The sequence below is a fragment of the Leuresthes tenuis genome, unplaced genomic scaffold (genome assembly GCF_036924035.1).
Source record: "Leuresthes tenuis unplaced genomic scaffold, fLeuTen1.0.hap1 SCAF_23, whole genome shotgun sequence".
Lineage (NCBI taxonomy): Eukaryota > Metazoa > Chordata > Actinopteri > Atheriniformes > Atherinopsidae > Leuresthes > Leuresthes tenuis.
In genome coordinates, this window is record NW_027325377.1 from 4,716,328 (window position 1) to 4,729,028 (window position 12,701).

The 12,701-nt window shown below is 40.0% G+C and overlaps 1 pseudogene; it reads left to right on the forward strand.

Moving 5' to 3' along the window:
- Positions 1–8,379: 8,379 nt before the first annotated feature.
- Positions 8,380–12,363, forward strand: LOC140282709 (E3 ubiquitin-protein ligase TRIM21-like; annotated as a pseudogene).
- The last annotated feature ends 338 nt before the right edge of the window (positions 12,364–12,701 follow it).

The window sequence follows — 12,701 nt, forward strand, 5'->3', positions numbered from 1 at the left end:
TGGAAAAATTCAGGACTGTTATGCGTGTATAATAACTCTTAAAACAAAGAAACTACACCCGCAACAAAATGTGCCAAATTACAAATCAGTGTGAGGTCCATTGCAACACGGTCCAGGTTACAGTAAGGACGTTCATCAGTTGAGAAAATGGAGTGACAATGTTGTCTGAAGTAGAAGTGCAACAATCCACAATATAGCATGTACACAAACTGCTATGAAATGTTTGCAGTTTGATTTGTTTTAGAGGTGAAAATGCTCTGAACAGCTATTCAGACCAAGGCACCTGTAGGGAATCTGCCCTTCTTGAACATGCATTAAGCCAAAGCCCTTTATCATCCTACCATTAAATAAGGAATCCCTTTTTCTGTCACAGTGCATTTTAAAAAGTACAGATGGATTAAACAAAGGCATTTGTTTGGTGCTGATACACAAAACTAAAATGCATCAAGATTTAAAAATGCAACACTATGAGACTGAAAGGATAAAAAAAATCACTTACGGTACTCAGGTTTTTAGTGTTTATCATTTCCAGCATGTGCATCTTGACTAAAAGAGAATCTTTAGATGGAAAAAGGGGGAAAAAAAGACTCCTTCTCTTAAATTCGAAGACAACTTTTAGACGACCTGACGAGAAATGGTGCTGTCCTCCCCTGAGCTCTTTCAACTATCCAAAGGTGAGTTTTGTACTTGGCTTGAAACATTGACTGTAAACCACAAGGCAAAGTCCTCATTATGAAAGTATTCTGTCCCAGAAGAGTTGTAAAGTTTGACATCCATGTCAACGTGGGCAATAACACAACATCTTGGCATTTATCTTGGTTTTACAACATAATGAGTAGAGAAGTATTCATTAACAATTCCAGCTGTATTTATGAACCCATCTGTCACTGCTTACTAAATCAGTTTGTTGTTTCAGTGTCAAGTCTGTCTGCATTACCCCACAGTATGTCCGTTTACACGCAAAGCAATGTTGCAGTATTAACCGGATTAAGACCTTAATCTGAGTACAAACCTATTGAAACTGCATTTTCTGATTACCTTAACTTTAAGGTCATATTAGGTGTAACCAATTAGCTGGCGGATTTATTCTGGGGGATGGGGATATGCTGAAAGCGTTGGATGCACATAAACATCACTATTGTGTAGGGCACACTTAGGCAAAAAAAGTCAGGCCCGGGACATCCTCACATGAGAGCAAAATAATCTCAATGGATTTAATTCGATTTAGCAATTCTGCTGCAAAGAATACAGTCTACGTTTAAACTGAACTAAAGTAAATCTGTAGTTGTTGCTCTGCTAGTAAGGTCAGTGGTTGTCGTGGCAGAATCAGGACGGATCATCCAGTAAAAAGAAAGCTGTGAGTGTACAGCTGGACAAGTCGACCCAATTATCGGTTTAAAGGCAGTATGTTCGGTATGCTGTCTTCCAAGAGAACAACATAAAGACATTTTCTATACCAAGCATCCTAACGATCAAGGGCGTAACCATGGTTTAGACATTGGGGGGGTCCAAGAAAAACAAAATTGTTAAGTGCATTATCTACAATTCTTTATTTATATATGAAAAATTGGACATTTAGAACATAGTTTAGAGGACCATGTAAGTTCACATCTAAAGGAATAGTGTAATTTCTCCGAGACAGTGACTGCCCCCCCACTTTGTTTTGGTTAGTTGCTTACTGTTTACTGACCTTAAAAACACCTACCAATTACAATTCTGCTCTTCCAGTAGTTCTGTAGCAAATAGGACAGCTTCCAATGAAAAACGACCAAATACCCAAAGCATGTTTATGGAAATATTTTAATAAGGACAACTAATGATGTAACAAATTACAGACTTTTCCTTTAACAAAAAATGTGCTGAGGACTTTTAAGTCCAGGTTCATTTCTATTGTGTCAATGTCTCAAAATGTGCATTAACAATGAAAAGTCTAATAGTCTAATGTTATTTTTGTTTTAAGTTTTTTTTATTTTGAAAGGGGACGGAAGTTTATTTTGTTGATTCTGTGTTAGATTTCCTGTTCTGGTACAATCTGCTCTGTTGAGCTTGGCGCGGTTGAGCAGCGGCTCCGTCAAAAGTAGAAGTCCAACGTAAAGATAACGAGAGCCGGTGCTGAGACGGCGGCGCGCCCGGTGGGTCACGCTCAGTGACCGCGGCGCAGCCGTTACGTCCCCATGGTGACACACGGACATACACTGAAAATAAATAAGACATAACAAGAGACCGATCCCTTGACCCCCCCCCCCCCCCCCCCCCCCCCCCCTTGTGTTCTGTGTCCAGTCAATGTTGGGATTGTGCAGTCTAAGCCAGGGGAGACCTAAAACCACAGGAGTATGATGTGTTATATACAGGACTTCACCAGTTAAGCTCTGGTTATTTGATAGCACGATGTAAATTTACCCTAATCAGCCACGACGTACATTCCAGCAATCACATGTAAAATGTAAAATGCATTTACAGTAATGGAGCTGTAAAAGGTTAGTGCCACTTACTATCAATATGTAACAGGATCAGTGGACAAACTTACACTCGTGTGCATATACTGACTGGTGATTGTAGCACAGTTTGCTTTGTAAGAGTTTAATAAGCATCTACTAGCCATTTACGTGACGGAAGAATAAGGCGTGCATTAACAATGTTCTTGTCTGATTTCTTACTTGATTTAATTTGCATTAAAACATTTAAAGAATCTGAAATATTAGAGTATTAGCAAAAGAAATACTAACATGTCTTCAGCCCAAAGTCTGAATTAGTCCTTATCAGCTAATAGTTTGCCTACATGTGTATTCAGGTTCAATAAAAGATTTTCCATTCATGTTTTCATGCCCCTCAAACCCTTCATATGTTCGGACCAATGTGTATCCTGTGTGTTTCTGGGCAGCAGTTTAAGTTGCCCACAAACATGAGCATCCATTAGTTACTAGCTGGAAACTACCTGCTTAAGCTCTCATGACTACTGACCCATACTTAACCGTTGTTCAAGGTTGATTTGATCATATCTGATATCTGTGATGCTACAAATTAATTTTATTCTGTTATTTTCCTTCTCCTCATAGTTCAAGTGTCTCTTCATAGGCTTACAGTTTTAAATTGGCTTCTTCGTGGTTTGGTAATGTATGTAATTTGAAGTCCAGGGAGCAGGAACCTGCATAGTGTGGCTGGCAAGGTGAAGTGCGACTGATCTCAGCCTGTTGTAAGTCACTACATTTTCCACTTCTGTACGTGAAAGTTTTAAAAAGCTGACCAGTGTGAAACCTCAACATTTTCTGTAAGTTCAACCGAAAATTTTCAGTGTAACGATGAACCACAACAAGGTGGGAATTATTATTAGTATGATCGTGTAAAATAATTTACAATAATAATCAAATAAAATAGAGAGATTTAAGTGTTTCTAAAAAAAATGTTATTCAAAGTAAATATCTAACTGATGAGATCACCTGTTTAGAAATAATTTCTATGGATGCCATTTATGCTTTCCACAATCTGTTTATTTTACACAAAGCTGCACTTAATATGACGCTAAATGTGTCAGTACAACAACATGCTGTTTCTTACGTCTATGAAAAACAGGTGCTGGGCACTTTGCTCTCAAACCTGCGGTAGATTTATCGTGTCTTTACCTGGCATAGCTGCACTGAACCTCATTTTTGTTCATGCTGATTATGTGGAGGAGAAGACTAAGGGAGATTGCTAGGAGTAAGAACTCGCGTGACTATAGGAATGGGACTGGTAGTTTAGTGGTGGTTTAGTGGTATGATTGCCACCTTTCATGTGGGAGACCGGGGTTCTAATCCCCTGCATGAAAGGTACCATCTCCAGTAGGGATCCTTACCCTACCTGTAAGTCACTTTGGATAAAAGCATCTGCCAAATCATGAACATTAAAACAATGTAAGTGCTAAGTGAGCTGTATAGAGAAGGGCTCTTATGAATTAAAGCACTGAACATGTATGCTCTCAGAATACTGAAGGAAAAATAAACCTGCTGGACAAACACATTTAAGAGAAAATACTTTGTTCACAAAGCAAATTAAACACAAAGGTACAACATTGTGGTGTCATTCAGAAAAAGAAAAGGTTTCCTTTAACATAACAGAAAGTATTATGTCAGTCTTAAGAATATTTCTTTTTAACTTTTGTTTTTTAATGCCCACACCTCTGTAGTCTGCCTCAACTTGGGAAAGGAAGACCTCAAGAAAGACTGTATATTTGATTGGGGAGAGGCATAGAGTCACGATTCAGATTCAGATTGTGACAAATAGACGAGGTTGGACTGTATTTGTATTGGCTAGCAATTGCCACATCCTATCGATTTGTCCCTGAGGCATTTGATGTCCCCAACACATTGTCCATCTTCCTGCTGTGGAATATCTGGTGAGAACTTTGCCATCTGACTGGCTCTCAAGCCTTCCGTTGCGTGACTGACAGCATCAATGGCATCCACATAAGGATTTAGCCACCTTTAGCCACAGGTAGCTTACACACAGCTTGCATCTCTCAACAAAGGCATAATGACTTGTTTATAGATGACAACAAATGATCTGATAGTAGCATCTTTACTTTTTTCAGAATACAGGAAATTGTGCTCTTAACCTGTGATCAACAGGCACTTCCTACACACATTTACAGCTGTGAGTGGGATAAAGGTTGTTACATATTGATGTTTTTCATCCTTTATCTGCTTATTTTTCTCAAAAGATTTTCATCTGTAATAGAAAAGTTATGTGATACTATAAAAGCTGTTACATACAAACTTAAACTTATATTTCATAGTTGTAATATCAGAGTAATGGGGACCTGAGTCTGCAGGCAGATTTGTAATCATCCATCAACTGTGACTGATTCTGTAATTATTACACAGCACACATAGTGTTTGTCATGTCAGTAATTTTCTATTTCAGCCAAAGGAACAAACATCTTATCAAGCCAGTGAGAGGATCTGTTGGTACAAGGTACTGCATTCACCATTACTTGCAAGTGGGAAGATAGTACTCAAAATCTTGAATTTTCTACCTAACCTACCTACCTACTAAATAGTAAAGCATCAATTGTGTCACAATTTTTTCAAGGGATAAGACAAGTCAAGTTAGAATTTCACAAGACAACAAGAACAAAATTGTCTGATAAATGACCAGAGACTTTCACAAAGAGGAAAGTTTTAAGTAATAGTTTTTAAGGCCTGAGTTCAGCAGGCAGATACTTATATAAAATGGAGACTCTAGTTGAAAAGGTTCAATTTCTCTTTGTTACAAACTGGTCTGGGATAAGTTGGGACACTCTCTCTGGAGTCTAATAGTCTGGAGGGCACATACCGGGTCAATAAGTGTGAGTGCTATTTAGAGGAAAGGCTATTTGATACTCTGAAGATGAACAGTTAGAATTTAAAATCAATATGAGATCTAACAGGGAGCCAGAATAGGGTGGTGAGCACGGTGATGTGTTTGAGTCTTTTTGGCCAAGTAATGAGCCTAGCTGCAGTGTTTTGAACCAACTGATACCCAAGTGTGGTGAGGTAGTCAAACGAGAATAGACCAAAGCATGCACAGTCAGCAGTTGAAAGAAATTAGTTCCTTTGAATGCAGGAGTCTGGACAGATATTTTGTGCCAATGTGACCCTGAAGCAATTCTTCACCAACATTAGCCAGCTTGGTGTTGGATTCCTGGACTGTTTTTAAATTCTCTGCCCTGCAGCACTTCTGCTGTGTTATTTTAATTCGTTTTGTTAATGAATAACCTGCCTTTTGTGAGCCACATTTAGGTCCTCCTCCATTCTCAGAGTGAACTAACCCTATTCCTTAGTCCTTACAAACATAAGCACTGGACAACTACTCCTCACTTTACAATTTTATGAGTCACGACTGTTCTTTGTAACCTGTCTACTGGAACAGCAAATTAACTTTTACAACTGTTTTAGTTGTGCAAATAAAATTGGTTTGGGTGGCTTTAATCTTTCCGCTTAACCCAATTCCTAAAATATTCCATAGACTATTATCTAAGATATTTCATGAGCATATTGGCATGACAGATTGGCAGCAGATACTGTGAGCTGGTCAAGACTCGCCCTACTCTGACTGCAGTTGGCTTATCAGGACTCAAGTCAGGATGCTGACAACAAAACAGCTGCTTTCACCTTACTATTCATGCCACGTTTTTCACAGTATTGTCAGGTCAGATTTTTGCCATAGTCTAGTTTTGTTTTGTTTTCTTAGTTCAAGTTTTTTGATAACCGGCTCTGCCACGCCCTTTTATTCTTACCTTGTGCTTTTGTTGTTGTTTTTTGTTTTTGTTTTTTTTCTTAAGTCTGGGTCATGTCTTCAATTCAATTCAATTCAATTTTAGTTATATAGTGCCAGATTACAACAACTGTCATCTCAAGGCACTTAAATAATATAGTCCAATTCAAGCCAATTGGAATTCGATTCATTGTAATCATAATCCAATTCATTCATATAGAGCCAATTAGAAAAATAATATCCTAGCTAAGGAAACCAACGGATTGCACCGAAACTTGTCTTCAGTCCAATCTCCCTTCCTGAGCCTGAGGGACTGTGGAAAGGAACGACTCCTTTTAACAGGAAGAAACCTCTGGCAGAACCAGACTCAGGGGGTGAAAATCCCAACATTCCGACATCCCGCTATTCCGACATTCAAACGTTCCACCATTCCGACAAGGCTTTCCGTATAAGGAAATGTGAGTTACTCAACAGGTGAGTCCCTTCTTTCTGTTCATGCAATTTATATGTTTAACACATGTTTACAGATAAGCGTTATTAAAAACACAAAGTCTGGGCAACTGGAGGAGGAGAAGCAGACGGTTTTCAATCACACGCTCCAATGCCACTTGTTTCAACTTCCGAAAATTTAATCCAGGAAAAAAAGGCTTACAAATATGGACCGAAACGGCTCCATAACACGCACAAGAATCCAAAAGAAACGAAAGTTAACTAAAAGAAAGCAAATAAACAGCATGAAGTGGTCAAAATTGGTTTTACGCATGCCTATGTGCGTCTGGCACATGCGTCTTCGGGCTCTCCCACGTTGGTTTGTGGATGAAAGCTATATGTTCAGCTGTAATGTCATGTAAAAACAATCTCTACATGACATTTACTCCCAGGTGTGACCAGTTAAGTCCTTAAGATATCAACAGGCTGTATAAAGCCTTGCGCAACGGCTGTGTGTTTGTGCCAAATGCGCAAAGCCCATCCGCGCTTCCCATAAGTACTCATAAATCACGTGAATAACATGAATAAACGTTTTTACTGCATTTTGTTGTGTTTTATACGTTCTGTGCTGTCATTTCTCTCCTCTCCTATTGGCAAGGCAAGGCAGAGTGCTCGCAACTGTGTCCTGTGCAGTAGCCGTGATATCTGTAATTGCAATTATTACTTTTGCATATGATGACAGCGTGCAAAAGACGCATGGGCTCTGTGGAGAGCTCCGCTCCAGCTGGCTGCTGTGACAGCTCACTGACACTGTATTTCTACTTAATCAGTGTCAGTCTCGCCAGAGTTACATTAATATCTGTATTTTTATATTTGAAATTCAGGGGATTTTGATAATAGATTATTAAAGTTTGTTTGCGAGGCTGTGGCCTCTGTATGTACAGAGTTTGTGCGCCAAACTTTAGGGCGTATTTGCGCCGGGATATCATTAGTGCAAAATGTTTTGGGTAAAAAATAGGCTATTAAAAGGAACTGTCGGAATGGCGGTATGTTTAAAAAAAAAAAAAAACATACCGCCATTCCGACCATAGGAGGAAAAAAGTGTCGCCATTCCGACAATTGGAGACACATGTCGGAATGGCGAGATGTCGGAATGGCAGCATATAACCGACTCAGGAAGGGTGGCCATCCGCCTCGACCAGCTGGGGTTTGAGAAGACAGAAAAGAGGGAAAAGAGGGGGGAAAAACACCATAACACCATTCAAAGGATACCTGCTGGAACAGGGAAACACAAGTTAATAACCACAATAATGTCACATGTACATAATATAATTTGAGAAATTAAACAGGGGGAAAAAGAGAGCAAAGTGAGGAAAGGTGTGACAGATGAGGTCCCCCAGCAGTCTAAGCCTATAGCATCTTAACTATGGGATGCTTCAGGATTACCTGAGCGATCCCTAACTATAAACTTTATCAAAAAGGAAAGTTTTAAGCCTAATCTTCATCATCCTATAAAAAAAAAAAGAAACTTGCAGTACACTATTGAAAAGAGTTGAACTTCAGAGGAAATTTAAAAGGATTTAAACATAAACTCAATGCTGACTGCAAAACACAGATTTAATTTGCATTTAACTGCCATGAGGTGTGGTGTTGTTTTCCGGGAGGAGCTACACCTGTCTGCTGTGAGCCGGAGCACTGCAGACACTCATAAGATTTCCAGAAAGACGGTGAAATCCAACACATACAGGTGAGTTCTGTCACTATTGTGCCACTGTTGTTCGATCTAACATGTGTATGCAAGTAAATAGTCAAAAGTGTAGACTTGAAAAGAGGCAAGAAGAGGGTTTTGTATGAGAGCAGGCACAGACGCACACGCTGTCTTTCACAAATGCACACAGCCTACACACTGGTGATCCATTCTAGAGGTTACTGTCAATGTAACCTAACGCAAAAAGCTCCGATGAAGATAAAGGAAAAACAAAATCCACAATCCAACAGTGCAACCCTCACAAAATACTTAGTTTTTTGTAGCATCGTAGGCTATCCATCTATCCATTTCCTTTCCAGCTTGCTTGGAAAGTCCGACCTTTTTTGTGCCTAAAATCTGCAGTGCTACTGTCCCCAGTCGTTGACACGGTAGAGTTCTCACTGGAAGACGGTGTCGGGTCTGCGGATATTTTTGCGACTAATTTGTCTATTTTGTTGGCTAATCAACCAACAGCAAGTTGCCGTCCAGACTTTTGTTTGTCTGACATCACAACGCAATGCGTTAATCATCGGTGATCATTAGCAAATAAATGAGAAGTGTAGGCTGCCTGGCACGGATCTCTGTATGAGAGTCATGAGCACTTCAGCTGATGGGACAATGACAAATACTCCTATTCCCTGTGAACCTTACGTGGACTGCTTGGCCACTTTTCATCATACTATTTTAAAAACTGCGCTTTTTATACAGGTACCCAAAACTTTAGTCATCCAGCTTTTGATAAGCGTGCCAATAGCAGAGAGCACCAGAAAGTAGTTCATTTACAAGGGTTTAAAGAACAGACATTTTGTTGTGCTGCTTCTCTTCATTTTGAGTTGAAGTTAAAGTACATATTATCGCTGGTGTGGTGGTCATATTATCCACTGATCCCTTTATTTTGTTCTTCCTGTGAGGTGGGTTAAGGAAAAAATGTATTTAAAATGTGAGGACCAAACAACAATCCTAGGTTCTCCCCTGAGAACAAGACCAAAAATCTTTTGTGCATATGCAGCCAAAAACACCCTTGACCGAGCGTCTCCATGTCTGCATCCTGCACAAACACCTTCTCTGCCACAGAAACAACATGCCCAGACAGTGACTGAGCGGTACAGCTCTGCATCGGGCTCAGAGCATCTTTTCATTAAGTCCATTATCATAGTTTCACAGAGTAATCTAAGACCCCAGCAGCAACAGTTTCTCCTTTTTTCAAAGTTTCACTTTGTGCAACCGTTCGGAAACAATGATTCCTGACAATCTTTCACAGTTAGTTTGCCCAAAGAAAGCAATGGAATATACCTGAATCCTGACATCCAGTGATGTAATATATAATATGCTGTAAACATATAAGCTCTATGTTGCTGCTAATGTTAACATTTACAGAATACTTCACTATTAAATAAATCTCACTCAAAATGTTTAAACTCACTGAGAGCACTTAGAGTTGATTTATTTAAAAAATCAATTATTAGAGTATTAGTTGTGTATTTTTTTTATTTACACATCAGTGTGTTATGCAAAGATGTGTGTGTCAACGTATTCAATGAATGCTTATGATGGCAGGTGATAAAAACAAGCAGAAACCAAAAGAGCTTGAGACGTGACGAAGAGGAGAGTACAAGAAAGTCAGAGGTATTGTCAGAACAAGGTATGAGAGCGGGTTAGATGTAAATACTGAACAAAGTACTACCAGCAAACAGTCAAGCACATGCATACTGCATACCTGCACGAGTGTCACATCCTTTAGTTATTTTACTCTGAAATAATGTAAATATTGCCCTACTATTGAGTGAAACTCTGGGCCAGGCTAAACCCAAATGTGTCAATGTCCTAAGAATGCCTCTGCAATGAAAAACAGGCAGTATCTGCAGGAAGGAGTAACAGCTAACCAAACATATATGTATCAAAGTAAAGCAAGCCAGTGCAGAACGTGAAAACCCAAAAGATGAGATCAGAACTAAATTAGAGAAGCAAGGAGCATCACAAGTCAACAGACCATGATTCACTCCGTTTGCTTGCAGATTATCAACATGTCTTCTGCCAACTATCGACTGATGGAAGAGCAGCTTTGGTGCTGCATTTGTCTGGATGTATTCACTGATCCTGTCACAACTTCTGCAAAAACTGCATTATGCACCATCCGAAATCAAATCCCCAGCGCCAGTGTCCAATGTGCAAAGAGCGAGTGGATAAGAAATATAAGCTTGGGGTGAATACTTTCATATCTGAGATGGCTGTCCAGTTCAGACAGTCAACTGGAAAGAAAGCCACCTCACAACAACATGCTGTGACACCAGGAGTTTCCGACAATGCTCCTGCCGAACCCAAACGGATATCCTTAAAGACCTGCCTGTTGTTCACACTTAGCCTGACGAGTCTAATTTGTTTTTTGCAACTTTATCTTCATCAAACAGTATCAGGTTGGAAAACTCACCAGCTTCTTCTTGATTCTGTGGAACAGGGTGCTGACAGCATGTGCCCTGAGCATGACAAACCTCTGGAGCTCTACTGCAAGAACAAACAAATACCCATATGTCAGTCTTGCATGGCTTCTAGTCACAGACTTCACCAGGTGATTCCTCTGAAAGATGCATATGAGGAAAAAAGAACAGAACTTGAGCAAATGGAGGACAAAATTCAGCAGATGACCTGGCAGAGACAACTGAAGATTCAGGAGCTCAAACACGCTGTAAAGCTTAGTGAAGATGCTGCACATAGAGAGATAGCAGTTGGCAATCAGATGTTCACTAGTCTGACTCAGTCTCTGGAAAGAGCCCAAGTAGAGCTCGTCAGCATGATTGAGGAGAAGCAGAGAAAAACAAAGAAAAAGACTGAGTTTTATTGAAGGACTGGAGCAGGAGATCTCAAAGCTGATGAAGTGGCATGCTGATGTGGAGCAGCTCTCACGCTCTAAAAACCACTACCATTTCCTCCACAGCTACTCATCCCATAGTGCTGCTCCATCCACCAAAGACTGGACAGAAGGGAAAATTTGTCCTGCAGTATATGGAGGACTTACGAAGACAGCTGTGGTCACAGCCGTGACTGAGCTGACAGAGGCTATAAGAAATGTAATGAAGAAGCTGCAGGATGCTGAGCTGAATAGCATTCACCAGTTTTCAGTGGAGGTGACTCTGGATCCCGATACAGCTCATCCAGCACTCATACTGTCTGATGATGGAAAACAAGTACATAGTGGTGACGTGTGGAAAGAAAACGATTTAAAGAGATTTGACACGGCAATTAATGTCTTAGGAAAGCAGAGCTTCTCCTGTGGAAGATTTTACTTTTACATTCAGGTTAAAGGGAAGACTGGTTGGACTTGGAATGGCCAGAGAGTCGGTCAACAGGAGGGGAGAGATCAAACTAAACCCGGAGAATGGATACTGGGCGATACGTTTTCAAGACAGTAGAGAGTACTCAGCCCTTGATAGCAATCCCATACTACTTTCTGTGAATTATCATCCTCAGAAGGTGCGAGTGTTTGTGGATTATGAAGAGGGTCTGGTATCCTTCTATAATGTTGAGGCGGCATTTCTTCTTTATTCTTTTACTGGCTGCTCCTTCACAGAGAAACTGTATCCATTCTTCAGTCCTGGTTCCAATGACAACGGCAGAAATTCTGCTCCTCTGATCATCTCCTCTTTCAGAACAGATTAGACTAAATGGTGCTAAATCACATAAAAAAACATATACACTGGTGGATTAGCAATTAAGTGAGCCTGTAGTGACCTAACATCCTGCTAGATGTGATTTCAGAATGTTTGATATTAAACAGACTTTTGGCTTTCCAGCTCCTCCCAAGGTGTTCCCAGACATGATGAAATAAATTATCTATTCAGCAAGTTCTGGGTCTGCCCTGGGGCCTCCTCCAAATTTGACGTGCCCGAAAAACCTCCAAAGGGAGACAAGTAGGAGGCATCTTAGTCAGATGCCCAAACTACCTCAGCTGACTCCTGTGATGTTATTATCTTATTATTATTATGTTTTTATATGGATGCTGTAGTATACAGCTACTACATAAAAAGACACATTTGGGCTGATATGGCCTTCTTCTGCCATTTTTGGCTTAGTTATGAGTACTGCCGAGTGTTTATGTGGGTCAGATTTGTACCAAAGTTCATGAGCTGGGCCCAGTTCTGGTTAAGGCATATGTTGTACTGGTTAGAAAGGAAATTTACATTTTAATCATGTGTGATGGATATTCGACTGAGTAATCAGTAACGTTATGCGGGTATATGGTGATTATTGTGTTCTTTTTAAGACTTTTCATGGAAATATATGTGATGCTTGTTTGAAT